Raw genomic sequence first — 15597 nt, 5'->3', positions numbered from 1 at the left:
AAACCATGATAAAACTGATGATAGTTTTCTGCATCCTGCCACAACCCCATGGCCAGAAACCAGCTGAGTGGTCTGAAATAATTGTGGTAGCATGCAGAAAAAAAGTGAAAGGATCTTTTGAAGCACAAAAAGGTTTGTACGCACCCAAGCGTACAGGACTGGCACAATTTCACATTAACACAAACTCTAGAAGAATTTTGGCTTTGGTCTAAAAATACTGAACGGCTTTTTTTTTTTTTTTTTTTAAGTTTAAAGTATTGATTTAAATCCTGGGGAGAACTTGATGTTAATGTTGTGACACCTACCACCCAACCACCAGTTACGCTTGGCCTGAAAATTTTTGGAATTCAACCATACATAATCAGGAAAACAGGTCAACAACAAATATTCTTTAATCCAGCATGGTCTCTCAAACAAGTCAAATTGCTGATGCAAAAAAATGTCTCAGAAATTCAGCCAGCTTGTTCACCTTTTTTGTAAACTTCTTTTCAGGATTGGACGACCTGGTTGCGACAGCGGAACCCTTCTAAAAGACGGATGCTAAGAGACATAACCGGTGCTGTGGGAACAGGATTGGGAATTCTAAATAGCATTGATTCAGAAGTATTAATGAACACATTGGCTGCCACCACTAGAGATTTGACCAAATTCCAACAACCACTGCAGTCGTCCTTACTGGCCTTGGGAAGACATCAGTGCTTGCTATCAAACATATTACCAAGTTGGGAGGAAGCGAGCGTAAATGATCACAAATTGGTAATTGATGCACTCGGTGCCACACAAAAGAACGTTTCTTTAGCTCTCAGCTGTATCCAGGCTCAATTAGGGATGCAGTCGGTTGCTGCCTCGATTATAAGAGAAGGTGAAGAAGGCACTTTTCCTACTGAGATTCGGAAAATAGTTTGGGACAGTGCCGCTGATTTTGAAAAGGAATTCCAATCCCGGTGGAACCTAGTGAACTTTACCTATGACCCCATCACAAACATAGCCACAGCTTTGGTGTTAACCGTACGTGATGCCTCAAGTGCATTTGGTATTCCCCATCATTGCACTAGCACTGGGACACATATGGAGCCACTGGGAATGTGCTGGGGGCAACTGGGACCACGCTGGGGGCAACTGGGGACAACGGTGAGTGACTGGGGCCCTGCTGCGAGAGACTGGGATCATACTGGACTCATACTGGGATCTTACTGGGAGTGACTGGGACTATTCTAGGGGCAGCTGGGAGAACTGGGAAAACACTGGATGGCACTGGGAACAACGGGAACAGTGCTGGGGGCAAATTGTATCATAATGGGGAGTGACTGGCAGCAACTGGGCTCCTGCTGGGAGCAGCCCCTGGCGGCCCCGGGAGCCCCGCACCCCTTTCCCGGCCATGCCGCCCCTCCAGCCCCAGCACCCCCCATTGCTGGGGTGCTGGCACTGCCAGGGGTCCCCCCCTCTCGGGGTCCCCGCTGGGGCTTCTGGGGCTCTTCTCTCTCTGGGCTCCCGCTCAGGGCAGCCGCGGCTCTCCCGGGGCTCCCCAAAACCGGTGTCCCCCCGACGGGGCTCTGCTGCCCTCACCGCCCACCGGGACCCCCGGAAAACACCTCCCGGGGATCCACCGATGTCCCCCCGAGGGCCAGCTGCGGCTCGGCTTTGGAGCCCTGCCAGCTCCAAACATCCCACCCAAAAAAAACCCCAAACCCAGGGAGCCCCGGGATATTTGGGCCGAGCTCCCCCTCCCCGGGCACCTGCAGGATGGGGGCGATGCTCCCGGGGTGCTGCGAGCTCAGGCAGCGCCAGGGCCACGCGATTCCTTCTCTCCTCTCCTCCGGCTGCTCCCTGCTGCCGCTGCGCCTCTTCCTCCCTCCCTCCTCCTCCTCCCCCGCTCCGGGATCCTGAACCGTGAGGGGAAAGGGGGCGAGGAAAGGACGGAACCGTGAGGGGAAAGGAGCGAGGAAAGGGCGGAACCGTGAAGGGAAAGGAGCGAGGAAAGGGCGGAACCGTGAGGGGAAAGGGCCAGGGCCAAGGGGACGCGCTGTCCTAAAAAAGCCCGGTTTGACCCAAAATCACCCAAAAGGGCATCAAATGCAGCCAACATCCACATGGTTCGGCCTGACATCAGCCAAATGGGATTAAAAGTATCCAAAGGGCTCTAAAATCCAACCAAAGGGGCTTAAAACTGCCCAAAGTGTTTTATAACCCTCAAGAAATGGCTTAACATCACCCGTAAATCTTTCAAATGTGACTAAAATCCACCCTGAAAATATCTGGTCCAGCTTAAAATCATCCAAAGGTATCTAAAATCACCAAAATGTCCCTGACACCAACACAAGAAGACCTAAAATCACCCTAAAAAGGCTTGGTTCAAGCTAAAATTGCCCAAAGAAGCAAAAAAACATACTTAAATGGGCCCAAAATACCCAAAAAAGGGACCTAAAATCACCCACACAGGATTAGGATTCACCCATATGGGCCCAGTTTTTCCTAAACTCACCCAAATGGGCCCAACCCCACCCACATGGGCCTAAAATCATCCAAAGGGGTCTGAAATCCCCCCTAAACCCCACCAGATTCGGCCTCAAATCAGCCATAGGGGCTGAAAATCCACCCAAAAAGGCTCGGGATCCCCGCAAGGGATCTGAAGCCCACCCTAAACCTGCCCGGTTTGGCCCAAAATCCTCCAAAGGGGCCGAGCCCGAGGCCGAGCCCGGGATCGGCTCCGGGGTCGCTCCGGGACCTCCGCGTCCGCTCCGGGCAGTTTTGGCCGCGGCCCCGGACAGGCCTGGGCGGGACCGGGAGGGACCAGGGAGGGCTCGGGAGGGGTTTGGGCATCTGGGGCTTTTTTGGGCTTTTGGGAATTGTGTTGGGAGTTTACAGGGAATTGTTGGGGTTTTTGGGGAGAATTATTGAGTTTGGAGGCAGTTTGGGAATTTTGGGGAGTTTGGATTTTGAGGGGTTTTATTGGTGCTTTGAGTGAGAAGTTGTTTTCCTGGGGGTATTTGGGGGTTAATTGAAATTTTTTGTGTTTTCTTTTGAATTTTGGAAGGTTTTACTGGGATTTTCTGGGGATTTTGTGGGATCCTCTGGAATTATTTCTGGGTTTTATTGGGATTTTTAGGGGATTTGGAGGCAATTTATTGGAATTGTGGGGGCATTTAGTGGGATTCTTTGGGGAATTGGGTTTGTTAGGAATTTTAGTGGGGATTTGGGGGGGGTTTGTAGGTTTTTTTAGGTTGTTGACGGAATTTCTTTGGTCTCATGAGTATTTTGTGGGACTTCTTGTGGTTTTGGAGACATTTTTGCGGGGATATGTGGGGTTTAATTGGGATTTTGTGGGCTTTTATTGGGATTCGAGGGTGTTCTAATGGGAATTTGTGAAATTTAATTGTGATTTCATGGGGTTTATTGGGACTTTCAGGGGTTTAAAGGAGACTTTGGTGCCTCTCAGCCCTTCCTTACACCCTGGGACAACTCAAAAGCCCCACAAAATTCCACTAAAACCCCCCAAAATCCCCCAAAAATCCCAATAAAAAAACTCCTAAACACCAAAGAATCCCACAAAATCCCAATGGAACCCACCAAAAAAAAAAAAAAAAAAAAAAAACAAACAAAAAAAATCCGCCCAAAAATTTCAATAAACCCCCCAAAAAATAACCACCCTAAAACCCTAAAAAAATCCCTAAAATCCAAAATCCTCAAAACCCACAAAACCCCCATAACCCCACAAACCCAGTAATTCTCTCCAAAATCCAATAATTCCCCCTAATCTCCCAACAAAATCCCCCAAAGCCCATACATGCCTCCAAAATCCCCCCAAAATCCCCCCAGAGCGCCCCAGACTCACCGGGGGCAGTCCTGGATCAGGGGGCACCGGCCGGTGGAACAGAAGCCACCTCAGGGGGCCCGCGGTGCTTTTTGGGGAGGGGGCACCATGGGAAACCCCCCAAAAATGGGGGAGGGGAACCCCTGTGGTACCCCCTCCCCAGAAAGCCCCCTCCCCCGGTTCAGGAATAGCCAAATTCAAGAAAATGTAAACCAGGCTTGACTTTCCAGAAATTATTTTTGGCCGGGTTTAGCTGCATCCTCCAGGCTCAGGATCACTGGTGTATTTGCAGGTTTTGCTCTGCATCATCAGCCTGCCCAGACTCTGCTCGGTGTTTCACAAATGGAGAAGACAATGGATAATGTGCCAAGCTTCCTTGCAAACAGCAACACCTGCATCAGCATGACTGAAAAGAAGGAAAAAAAAAAAAAAAAGAAAATATTCAATGGTTAGAACAGAGCCAGTGTCCCACCATCTTCCCCTCCACTGTTATTACAGAGGCAAACCTGGGCCTAAAGCTTCCACCTCTCAGTTCCTGATGCTGTTTGACTTCAGCCTTGACTCCCCCTGATCTACCTGACTGCCGTCCAAGTGGGGCTGGGGATGCTCAGCCTGGAAAGAGGAGACACTGGGGAGGCCTCAGTGCAGCTCTGCAGGACTGGAAGGGTCCCACAGGAAAGACGGGGACAGTGTTCAGCCGGGCCCGTGGCAACAGGACAAGGGGGGATGGCTTTCAACTGCATGAGGCTGATTGAAGTTGGATCTGAGGAAGCTGCTCTTTTACACGGAGGCTGCTGAGGCACTGGCCCAGGCTGTGGATGCCCCATCCTTGGCAACAGGGCTGTGAGCAGCATGGGCTGGGGAAGATTGCTCAGCTCGGAACAAGATGCTCTTTAAATCCACTGTGATGTCACAGATGTGATGTTCCAGCAGGAACTTCCAGCGTCCAGCAAAGAGCACAACACAACCACTGGCCCTTGTGTCAGCCCACCCTGTGCCAGCCCTCGTGCCAGCTCACCCTCCACCATGTTCCCTGTCACCCTTCTCGTCACCTGCGCCCTGATACTCCCATCAGTCCTGAAAGCTCTCTGTTGCCTGGATTTTGTCATCCGTCCCTGCAGGATGCTCACATTTGTCCTGAGGAAGGTACGGTGCCATTCCATGGAGGTGGACACCCTCCGGCTGCCCGGCTGGGCTGGAGTTCTGTGGGGATGGGATGGGACAGGGACCCCACTCTGAGGTGTTGCTATCTCTGCAGGCTGTCACAGAGAGAGAGGACGAGATGGAGGTGGACATGCAGGCTGATAGAGAGGAGGACATGGAAGTGGATGGAGAAGAGAGTGGAGACGATGCAATGGAAGTGGACATGGAGATTGATACAGAGGAGAAGATGGAAGTGGATGGAGAAGAGAGTGGAGAGGAAGAGATGGAGGTGGACATGCAGATGGATACGGAGGAGGATATGGAAGTGGATGAAGAAGAGACTGGAGAGGAAGAGATGGAGGTAGATGTGGAAGAGGAGATGGACGTGGAAATGGAAGAGTACCTTGAGGACATGGACATTGATGAAAAAGATGAGGAAGAGGCCATGATCTTGGGATGAAGAGCAATACCAGCAGCAGGACAGGCATGTGGTCCCCACAGGCAGAGCGGGTCCCCTGCTGCCAGGCTGGGACTGGGCTGGGTGGTCCCTGCTCAGGGATGTGGGACCCGGTGCATTGGGTTCTGGTGGCCATCCCCAGCCTGTGCTGCGCTTGCTGGGCCAGCCTGGGGGCACATGGAAGAGCCCTCTCTGCCTGATTGGAGTGACCGTGCCTCTTGCTTTTCCTCAGGGACCGATGGAGATCCCGGACAGAGACGCCACCCTTTTGTACATACGTTGTAGAGTTTGTTGTTGTCTTTAGGCCATAGGTTTCAGGGCTTCTTTTTGTCTTCTGTAAATATGTTTCATTGACTTTTGTTGGATATGCTGTTGTGGTTTGACATGGAAGTGAATTCTTTCAGGAAGTTGGGTCAAACCAATCAGTAGTCAAGTTTGGATATTGGCACCTTAAGTGGCCACTAAAGGTGTGGATACGTCTCTGAGAACACAGGGGGTTAAAAGCAGGAACTCCCAAGAGCTCGCTCTCTTTGGTTCCGGTCAGGGTGCAGTGCAGACCTCCCCTGCCCAGCCATGGGGCTTGGTGGGGGAGGGGAAGCCATGCGGTCTGGTCGAGGTGAGCCGAGGGGGCTGAAGGACTGGAACCGAGCCAGCTCCTGTGGACAGAAGGGTGGAGAGAAGCAGAGATGCCTTTGTTGTTCCCCCCGCCAAGAGGGAAGAGACAGAGAGTCCAGATGGCACCTGTTACTTTGCCGGCGCGGAGGAGAAGGGGTGGGGGAAGGTGCCCAGCCTTGGCCTTGGGAATCAGCTGCTGGGCAGAGATATCAGCCGTCCAGGGAGTCTGAGCTTTTAACCCTTTCCTGAGAAATGAAGGCTTTGTAAAATATTACTCCTCCTTGATTTGAAGTAGAAGAGAGACAGTCTGGGATCCGAGATGATGGAAGAAGAAATTCTTGAGTTGGAAGGAGATGATGGAGTGGCTTGTGGCTGGACTTTTCTTGTTAGCCATAGACTGAACCAAATTCTCCTGACAGAAGCTGCACTTAGGGGGGTGGTTTGGTGAGCCAAGAGACTTGTATTAGTGATTACCAGCAGAGGATTAGCGAGAACAGAGGAGAGTTGGAGAAAGTGTGGAGAAGCCCTCTATCTTCAAGGAAGAAGAAGAGGAGAAGAAGACCTCTGTTCTTGGACCCTCAGCCCCAGGGGAAAATGGGGGGGACTGTAGTCCCACAATGAGAAACTGAACTGTTGTCTCTTTTGGTCCATGGCAAAGCATCCTTAAAGGAGCCCTATGAGCAGTCTGTCCATGCACGGTGGTGAGAGCACTGTGACATGGAGAGGAGAGTTTCACCACGGCAGATTTTCTCTGGGCAGTTGCCATGTGTGACATGGAAACACAAGGGTGGCAATTGTGTTTCCTGGGGGGTCTGTGGCACAGGGGAGACTCCTGTCTCCCTTGAAAGATTGAGTATTTGAATATCTGAAGGGTGGCAACTTGATCAGGATCCCGGGTGGTGTCTCACTGTGGTTCCATTTGGAAATTAGGTGGGAATTAGTTGGGAGGAGGAAGAGTGTTTTGGAAGGTCTTTGTCCAGGATTGAGTGTCTGTGTTTTTATAGTAGTAGTAGTTTAATAAAGTTCTTTTCTTTGTTATTAAGCTTGAGCATGCTCTGCTCTGTTCCTGATCACATCTCACAGCAATTATTTTAAAAAGTGCATTTTCATGGGAGTGCTGGCATCGCGCCAGCGTCAAACCATGACATATGTTCTTAGGTATATACGTTCTATAGATTGTTGTTGTTACAAATATTCTTACAATGTAAATGTGTTCTGTGTTTTCATTGCTGTTTTTCTGAAAAGAAACAAGCTTTATTTTTCACACCCCAGTTCTCTTTCCATTTGCATCAGGCACAGGATCCCGAGAGGATCTGGGGGTACCCGGGTGATGCCGATGATGGTGATAGGGATCCCGTGCTGAGTATAAATTTCCATGAAGAATTCCTGGGGGGGGTTTTGTCTATATCCAGGGTTTTTTGGGTCCCGGTGGATTTTTGGGGGTTCTCAGGGGGGTTTTCAGGATTCCCAAAGGCGGGGATCGGGCGATCCCAGGGGGAACCCAAGGCTGGTTTGGGGTACCTGCCGGTGACAGAGATGGGGACCCTCTGCCATGTAAGAACCTTCTCAGGGGCATCTGGGGGTGCTGGGAGCTCTTGTGGGAATTTTGATGTCCTGGGATGGTTTGGGGGGTGTCTGTGTGGGGTTTTTGCGGTCCTGGGGAGTTTTTGGAGGGCCCAGGGATGATTTTGGGGTCCCGGGGATGTTGGGGTGTCCCGGGGGATTTGGGGGTTCCCGGGAGGGTTTGGGGGTTCATGGGCAATGCTGATGACAGAGCTGGGACCCCGTGCCGGGTATGAACCTTCTCACTGCGCACAGGTAGCGTCAGCGTGTTCAGGGAGATCCTGGGGGGCCCGGGGGTCACCCCAAAACCCAGGGGACCCCAAATGCTCAGGGATCCCCCCCAAACTCCCCTCCCCGCTGGAGCTGCTGCAGGCAGGGGGGGGCCAGCACTCGGCCCCCACCCCCACCATCACAGGGGGCTGTGGAAGAAATCTGGGGGTGCACGGACAGGTCGGGGGGACCCCCAAAGTCCTGGGAAAGGGGGAACACAGGGGAACTCCCAGGAATCCCCACTGGGGGCTTAGGGGAGATCAAGGACGAGTTTGGGTGAGCTTAATTGTGTCACTATCGTCAGGAAAGGGGACTCCAAGGGTCCCCGGTGTCCCCATTCCCAGCGAAAGGTGGGAAAACCCGGGCTGGCTGGGAATAGGGGTCCCAGGTGTCCTCGGTGTTGAGGAAAGGAGGGTCTGGGCGCTGGGAAAGGCAGGAATAGGGGTCCAGGGGGTCTCTGGGTGAAAGAAAAGGGGGCTCTGGGGGTTGGGAGAGGCGGCATGGCCGGGAAAGTGCGGGGGTTGCCGGTGCCGGATAAAGGGGGTGCGGGGTGGAATCCAGGCCAGGAATGGGGGTGTGTGGGGGGATGGTGGTGCCCGGGAATGGGGGTTCAGGGGCCCCTCGGTGCTCCGGAATGGGCGACCAAGGAGTCCTGGTGCCGGGGGTCCCCCTCACCTCTCGCTGCCCCCCCGGGGCTCCAGGAGCGCCCCCAGCCCCAGCGCTGGAGCCATCGCGCTGCTCCTCCTCACTCCCAGTACGATCCCAGTATGATCCCAGTAGAACTCGGTCACCCAGGAGCCGCTCCCAGTATGATCCCAGGACAGCCCAGGCACTGCCACTCCTGGCAACCCCCCCAGCCCTCTCTGCGTTCCGACCTGTCCCAGCTCCATCCCCGCCCCTCCCGCGGCTTTGGGGGCTACGGGAGCGGGGGAGGAGGAGGAGGGAGGGAGGAAGAGGCGCAGCGGCAGCAGGGAGCAGCCGGAGGAGAAGAGAGAAGGAATCGCGTGGCCCTGGCGCTGCCTGAGCTCGCAGCACCCCGGGAGCATCGCCCCCATCCCGCAGGTGCCCGGGGAGGGGGAGCTCGGCCCAAATATCCCGGGGCTCCCTGGGTTTGGGTTTTTTTGGGGGGGATGTTTGGAGCTGGCAGGGCTCCAAAGCCGAGCCGCAGCTGGCCCTCGGGGGGACATCGGTGGATCCCTGGGAGGTGTTTTCCGGGGGACCCGGTGGGCGGTGAGGGCAGCAGAGCCCCGGCGGGGGGACACCGGTTTTGGGGAGCCCCGGGAGAGCCGCGGCTGCCCTGAGCGGGAGCCCAGAGAGAGAAGAGCCCCAGAAGCCCCAGCGGGGACCCCGAGAGGGGGGGACCCCTGGCAGTGCCGGCACCCCGGCAATGGGGGGTGCTGGGGCTGGAGGGGCGGCACGGCCGGGAAAGGGGTGCGGGGCTTCCGGGGCCCCCAGGGGCTGCTCCCAGCAGGAGCCCAGTTGCTCCCAGTCACTCCCCGTTATGATACAATTTTTCCTCAGCACAGTCCCTGTTGCTCCCACTTTCATCCAGTGTGTTCCCAGTTTCTCCCAGTCACACCCAGTATGGGGAATGATGTGCCTGGTGTGTTCCCAGTCACTCTCAGACACTCCCAGTATTAGTCCAGTCCTTCCCAGTATGGTCCAGAGATGAGCCCAGTGTACTCGCAGTCACTGCCAGTATGAACCAGTTGTGCCCCACATGGTTCCAGTTGCTCCCTTTCACCCTCACTTTTGTTCCAGTCACTCCCAGTCTCTCCCAGTGTACCCCAGTTCCTTCCAGCATACTCCCAGTCACTCCCAGTTCCTTCCAGCATGATCCCATTTGTTCTCCACCACTCCCACTCAGCCTCAGTGTAGTTGCACTCACTGCCAATATGATCCCTGTCACCTCCAGCATGATCCCAGTTGATCCCAGTAAAAGCCCAGTTGTTTCCAGTCACCCCCAGCATGCACCCAGTGACTCCCAGTTCCTCCCACTTGCTCATAGCATGATCCCAGTTGCTCCCAGTTGCTCCCAGTCAAACTCAGAATGAACCCAGTCACTCCCAGTGTATCCTATTTGCGCCTGCATGGTCTCAATTGCCCGCTGCAGGCTCCTACTCTGTCCCAGTGTGATCCCAGTATGATCCCAATATGATCCCAGTCTCCCTCAGTGTGACCGCAGTCTGCCCCAGCATGGGCCCAGCTGCTCCCAGTATGATCCCAGTACGATCCCAGTATAACAAAGTGACTCCCAGTGCTGCCATTCCTGGGATCCCCCAGCCCTCTCTGCATTCCCCCCTCCTGGATCTCCCGAGAGGAGCCCCAAGGGCTGGCAGTCCCCTGGCAGGGTCCCCAGCAAGGCCCAGTTTGGATGCGCAGCCCCCAGTTTTCCCAGTTTGCCTCTCCTTTTGCCCGGGCCGGGTTCCCCCCGTCCCCAGCGGGTGGGAGCAGCTGTGAGCCCCGTGCTGCCCATCCCGACCCGTCCCGGCTCCATCCCCGCTCCTGCCGCAGGCTGTCAGGGCTGGGGGAACAGGGCACCAAGGGTGTCGCTGCTCCTGGGGGAGGAGGAGGAGGGAGGGAAGAAGAGGGATGGAGGAGGAGAGCCAGAAGGGATGGAAGTAGGAGAAGGAGGTAGGCTTAGGGAGGAGGAGGAGGGATGGAAGAGGAGGAGTGGGACGAAGAGGAAGAGGAGGGACAAAGGAGGATCAGGAAAAGAAAAAGGAACCACGAGGTCGAGCCCTTCCTGAATTCACAGCCCTGCTGGGACCATCAGCCCCCATCCCATGGGTGACCAGGGATGGGGAGCTTTGCCCAGTTATCCTGGGGGGGGCCCTGGGTTGGGTTTTTTGGGGGGATGTTTGGAGAATGAAGAACTGCAAAGCTGAGTGGAAAAGGCCCCTTGGGGGGACACTGGGGGGTCCCGGTGGCGGCTGACAGCAGAGGCAGCCTGGAGGAGCAGAGCCCTGTGTTCCCCAGGAGCCCAAAGTGGGGAGCCCAGAGAGGGGGGAGCGCCGTCATTGGCGGGACCCTCAACAGCCTGGAGAGGGGCAGGGGGGACTCCTTGGAGCCCCTGCAGTCCAAAGCAGAGAAGGAGGGGAGAAGGGACCCCGGGAGCCCAAAAAGCCCTGGCATCCTGTGCCAGGAAGGTGGACAGAGCTTCAGCCAGAGCTCGGAGCTGGTGGGCCATGAGCAGGTTCACCATGGGGAGAAGCCCTACAAGTGCTTGGAGTGTGGGAAGAGCTTCAGGCAGAGCTCCCACCTGATCCAGCACCAGATGATCCACACCGGGGAATGGCCCTACGAGTGTGGGGAGTGTGGGAAGGGCTTCATCTGCAGCTCCCACCTCGTCACCCACCAAGGCATGCACACTGGGGAGAGGCTCTACGAGTGTCCCGAGAGTCAGAAGAGGTTTCAGACCAGCTCCAGTCTCCTCAGGTACCAGCGGATTCACACGGAGGAGAGGCCTTTCCGCTGCCCCAACTGCGGGAAGGGCTTCAAACAAAAGTCCCACCTCGTCACCCACCGGCGCATCCACACTGGGGAGAGGCCCTACGAGTGTCCCCAGTGTGGGAAGAGCTCCAGAAGCTCTACCTTGACCCAACACCAACGGAGGCACCGGTAAGGGAAATCCTGCAAATGCCTCAGCTGTGGGAAGAGCTTCGTGCCCTGCTCCAACTCCATCCCCCATGGGAGGACCCACTTTGGTCAGAGCCCTGGTGACCCACATTCCCAGTGATTTCTGCTGAGACGACACCTGGAAGGTGGTCTCCACATCCTCCTGGATCCCCATAGGCACCTGTATGAACACAGAGGCAGGAACATCCATCAGGACTCTGATCTAAACTGGAAATTCACTGGCAGAAAGCGATTTGTTGACTTTACACCCCAAAGAAATTTCACCCGCTCTGTCCAGTTATTTCTTCTGGTGGCATCAAGCAGTGCTGCATGATCTTGGAGGTCTTTTCCATTTCAGTAATTTCTTTCCTCACACTGTCTAAACAACAAAAACTGGGGTGAAAATAAAGAGATTGAGCAAAGAGATCTAAAGCTGCACCATCTACCTGGATTTGGGGGTGAATTTGGGGTTGGTTCAATAGAATATTTGGGAGGATTTGGGTGTTCTGAAGCTATCAAAGGCAGGGGAAATGTCCACAATCTCATAGGTGTGCCGGCAAAAGGTGTCCACCTGAGCCTGCCTGTTCTCCAAGAATTCTAATTGTCTGTCCCAGTCCCTGGCCTGGGTCTCCCTATCCGGGATGTTCCCCCAAAGTGCCCAAATCACTGCTGAAGTGCCTGAGCTGATCCTGGCTGTAAATGTTCCTGTCCACCAAGCTCTCCTGGTCAGTGCCATGGGAGGTGGGCGTTTAGGGGCTCCTGGGGGGACTGGGAAGGGCTTCTGTCAATCCTGTGGGCATTTGTGGTGCTGGGAGGGGGCTTGGCAGGGTCTATGAGGGAGATTTGGGTCCCTGACAGGGCTGTGTGGCTTGCAGAGAATTTGGGTGGGTCCTGGGGGAGATGGAAACGGGTTTTGGTGGTTCTTGGGGTCATTTATCTTGCAGGGAGTAGTTGGTGGGGGGGGTCCTGGCTGGGAGCTGTGGGGTGGTTGGAGGAGTCTGGGAGTGGCTGTGGGGCTGGGAGGGCGTTTTTGGGTGGTTGTGACTCCCCCAGACTGCCAAAGCTGCCACCAGACCCCACCCTCAAGATACTGCCAGAGGTCAGTGGCTCCATGTTGGGGTTCATCGTCCTGGCTCTGCAGAAGATATGGGGGGGTCCCCGGGGCCGTGTGTGTCCCCCCAGAGCGTGTGTGACACCCCCCATCCCATTGTCACCCCCTTGTCCCTCCCCACAGGGCTCCAGCCCCAGCTCCTGCTCCCCCAGAGGGAATTTGGGGAGGGGGCAGGGGGGTGTGCAGCCCCCGCCGGGGGATGGCCCCGGCCCAGCCCCTTTGTTCAGCACCAAGCTGGGCTCGGGGCCGCAGGAGGAAGAGGCCGGTGGGAAGCAGATCCTGCAGCTGGGACAGTGCTGGGGGTCAGGGCAAGGGCCTGCCCTGCACACCTGGCTCAGGTGTGACCCTGCCCCGGCAAGGGAGCGGGACATTCCCATCCCCAGGGATCAGGGCTGGGAGCAGCACTTGGGGCACGGGCATGGAAATACTGGGAGCGACTGGGAGCACACTGAGGGCGTGAATTATTCCCCCGCCTCCACCTTCTCCGGCCGCCCTGCCAGCTGAGAAATGCTCGCTGGGCCTCGGCCTTGGCCAACAGCCCCTGGGCTCAGCTCCTTGGAGCTCATCACAAACACTGTCTGCTCCAGGCACTGCTGCTGCCCTGCCAGCTCCTGGCTGCTTTAGGAGCAGCCCCGGGAAGTGTTTTTGTTCCCTCGGTGGCACAACAGCCCTGTTCTCACCCTGCCAAAGAAAGCTGTGGATGCCAAGTGCGGCCAGGATGAAACATTGCTGGCACTGAAGGCCCTCTCTTGGGGCCCTACAGACAGCGCTCCAAAAGGAGCCCCTTGGAGCTCTCCTGGGCCAGCGACTCCCTCGGAGTGGGGCCTCTCCGAGCCGGGAACTCTCCCGTTTGCTGCACTCGGGGATCCCCAACAACGAGGGAGCCTGGGCCGATCCCCCCACTCCTCCAGGCTCAACCCTTCCCCCGCTGGGGAGATGCCAAAGCATCGGCAGGGAGCATTTCCCTGCCCTCAGGGGAATTTCTCACAGGTGCCTTGCACTGACTCTTTGTGTCTGTGTGCACACAGGAGTGCCTGTGCTTGGGAAATGTGGCAGAAATGCTGCTCTCTGAGGGGTCTGAGTGCCTTGGAGAGCTGAGCCAGTCAGGCCTGTCAGTAAGGTTAAATCACAAGGTCTAAGCTTAGTTAATTTGTGCTAAGAGTTGTTCTTTGCTAAGTTGTTAGGTTTAAAATATAAGCCAAGTTGAATATTGTTAAATGTTATTTCGCAGTTAAATTGCAAAGTCATACGTTATAAGTTTGGTTAAATACTGTAAAGTACTGTTCTTTTGCTAAATTGTGAAGTTGAAGGTGGAAGTTAAGGTTAAGGTATAAGTTAAGTCCTGTTAAGTTTGAGCTCTGTAAGCTCTTGGGCAGAATCTGCTCTATGGCCTCATACCCGACTCTATGATGTCACAGTCCACTCTCTGATGTCACAAACCCTCCCTGTGATGTCATACTGCCACTCTGTGATGTCACAGCACACACTTTGACCTCACTGCCCGCTCTATGATGCCATACAGCCATGCCATGATGTCACAGCCTGCTCTGTGATGTCACACAGTCCCCTCTATCATGCCTTAGCTGCTTGATGACCTCACACAACAAACTCTGTGATGCCATAGCCCAATCTGTGACAGCAGCACCTCTGTGGCTGTGTCATGGAGGCACAGAGCAGCTGTGATGTCAGAGAGGGGCTGTGTGACAGCACAGCGTGGGTTGTGTGAGGTCACAGATTGGGCTGTGACATCACAGAGCTTGTTGCATGAGGTCATCCTCACGAGGGGATCCTGCGGCCCGAGCATAGCATTCCTTTGCACTGTGCTGGCCGCCAAACGAGCCCACTTGGCCTCAAAAACCTCAGACTGAACAGAGTCAAAAAGAGCATGTGCCACAGAACGGATGTCGGAAGGTGTCAGCATCTCAGCAAGGAGCATTCCGATCGTCCGCATAACTTCAGCAGACCCGACACCACGCAGGGCAACGGTGTCATGGATTTCTTTCACCATCTTAAACGATAAAGGCTGATGGGTGCTGCGAGTAACGCCCCTAAGCACAGGGAAAGCCTGGGGACCCCCTGGCAAGGTCGCATCACCTGCCGTGTCCCGTCCCGTGGGCTCCACAGGGACAGCAGCAGCCGCCTGACTGCGAGGCAGTGCAGCATCACTTGACACCACGCTCCCCGCAGCAGCAGCAGAGCCAGAGGAGCCTCCTCCGCGATCCTGCAGGCGCTGCGAGGAGGCAGAGTCGCGCATCTCCTCAGCCTTATCCAGGACCTCCTGCCAAAACCGCCCGCGGTGCCTCGGACGCACGGTCACCTGGCAGGCGGGGAGGGTCCACAAAGCCGACGGGGAGGGTCCGCGGCCACGGGAACCCACCGGCCTCCCGCCGGCCGCGTCAGCAGCCGCGCTCAAGGTAAACAGCCCCGCGCCCCGCCGCAGCCTCAGCCCCGCGGCAGGCGGGGGAGCGGGGCCGAAGCAGCCGGCAGCTCGGCGGTGCCGCCCGCCGCAGCGCTGGCAGAGGGCACCGCGGCGGACACAGGCGCCGGCGCGGAACGCAGACCCGGCGCGGCGCCCCCCGCCCCCGGCGCGGGGCAGGGATGGGGCGCAGAGAGAGACGCGGTGTGCGGAGCCGCGGCACCGCGGGCCGACACGAGGGAGCCCGGCACGGCCCGAGGAGCGGCGGAGCCGTGCCGCGGAGCCGCGCAGCGGGCACCGCCCCCGCCGGGCGGAGCGGGGCGGGCTGCCCGCCTGCTGGGCCGGGGCCCGACGGAACAGCGGCCAGCGCCCCGGCTCCGGCGGCTCTCACTGTCGCCGCACGCCCAGCAGGCTGCGCAGGCTCGGGAACGGGAGACGCCGCTGCCCCGCAGGACGAGCCCGGGGTCGGAGCGGGCGAGCCCGCTCCCGCCGCCCCCAGGGCTATGTCGTGGAAACATTGACATGACAGCTTTTACTGAGGATAGCTCTGTGGAAAATCAGAAGTGTGGCAGCTTCACCATTTGTTAACTAGA

The sequence above is a fragment of the Anomalospiza imberbis genome, unplaced genomic scaffold, assembly GCF_031753505.1.
Source record: "Anomalospiza imberbis isolate Cuckoo-Finch-1a 21T00152 unplaced genomic scaffold, ASM3175350v1 scaffold_60, whole genome shotgun sequence".
NCBI lineage: Eukaryota > Metazoa > Chordata > Aves > Passeriformes > Viduidae > Anomalospiza > Anomalospiza imberbis.
This window is presented reverse-complemented; position numbering follows the sequence as displayed.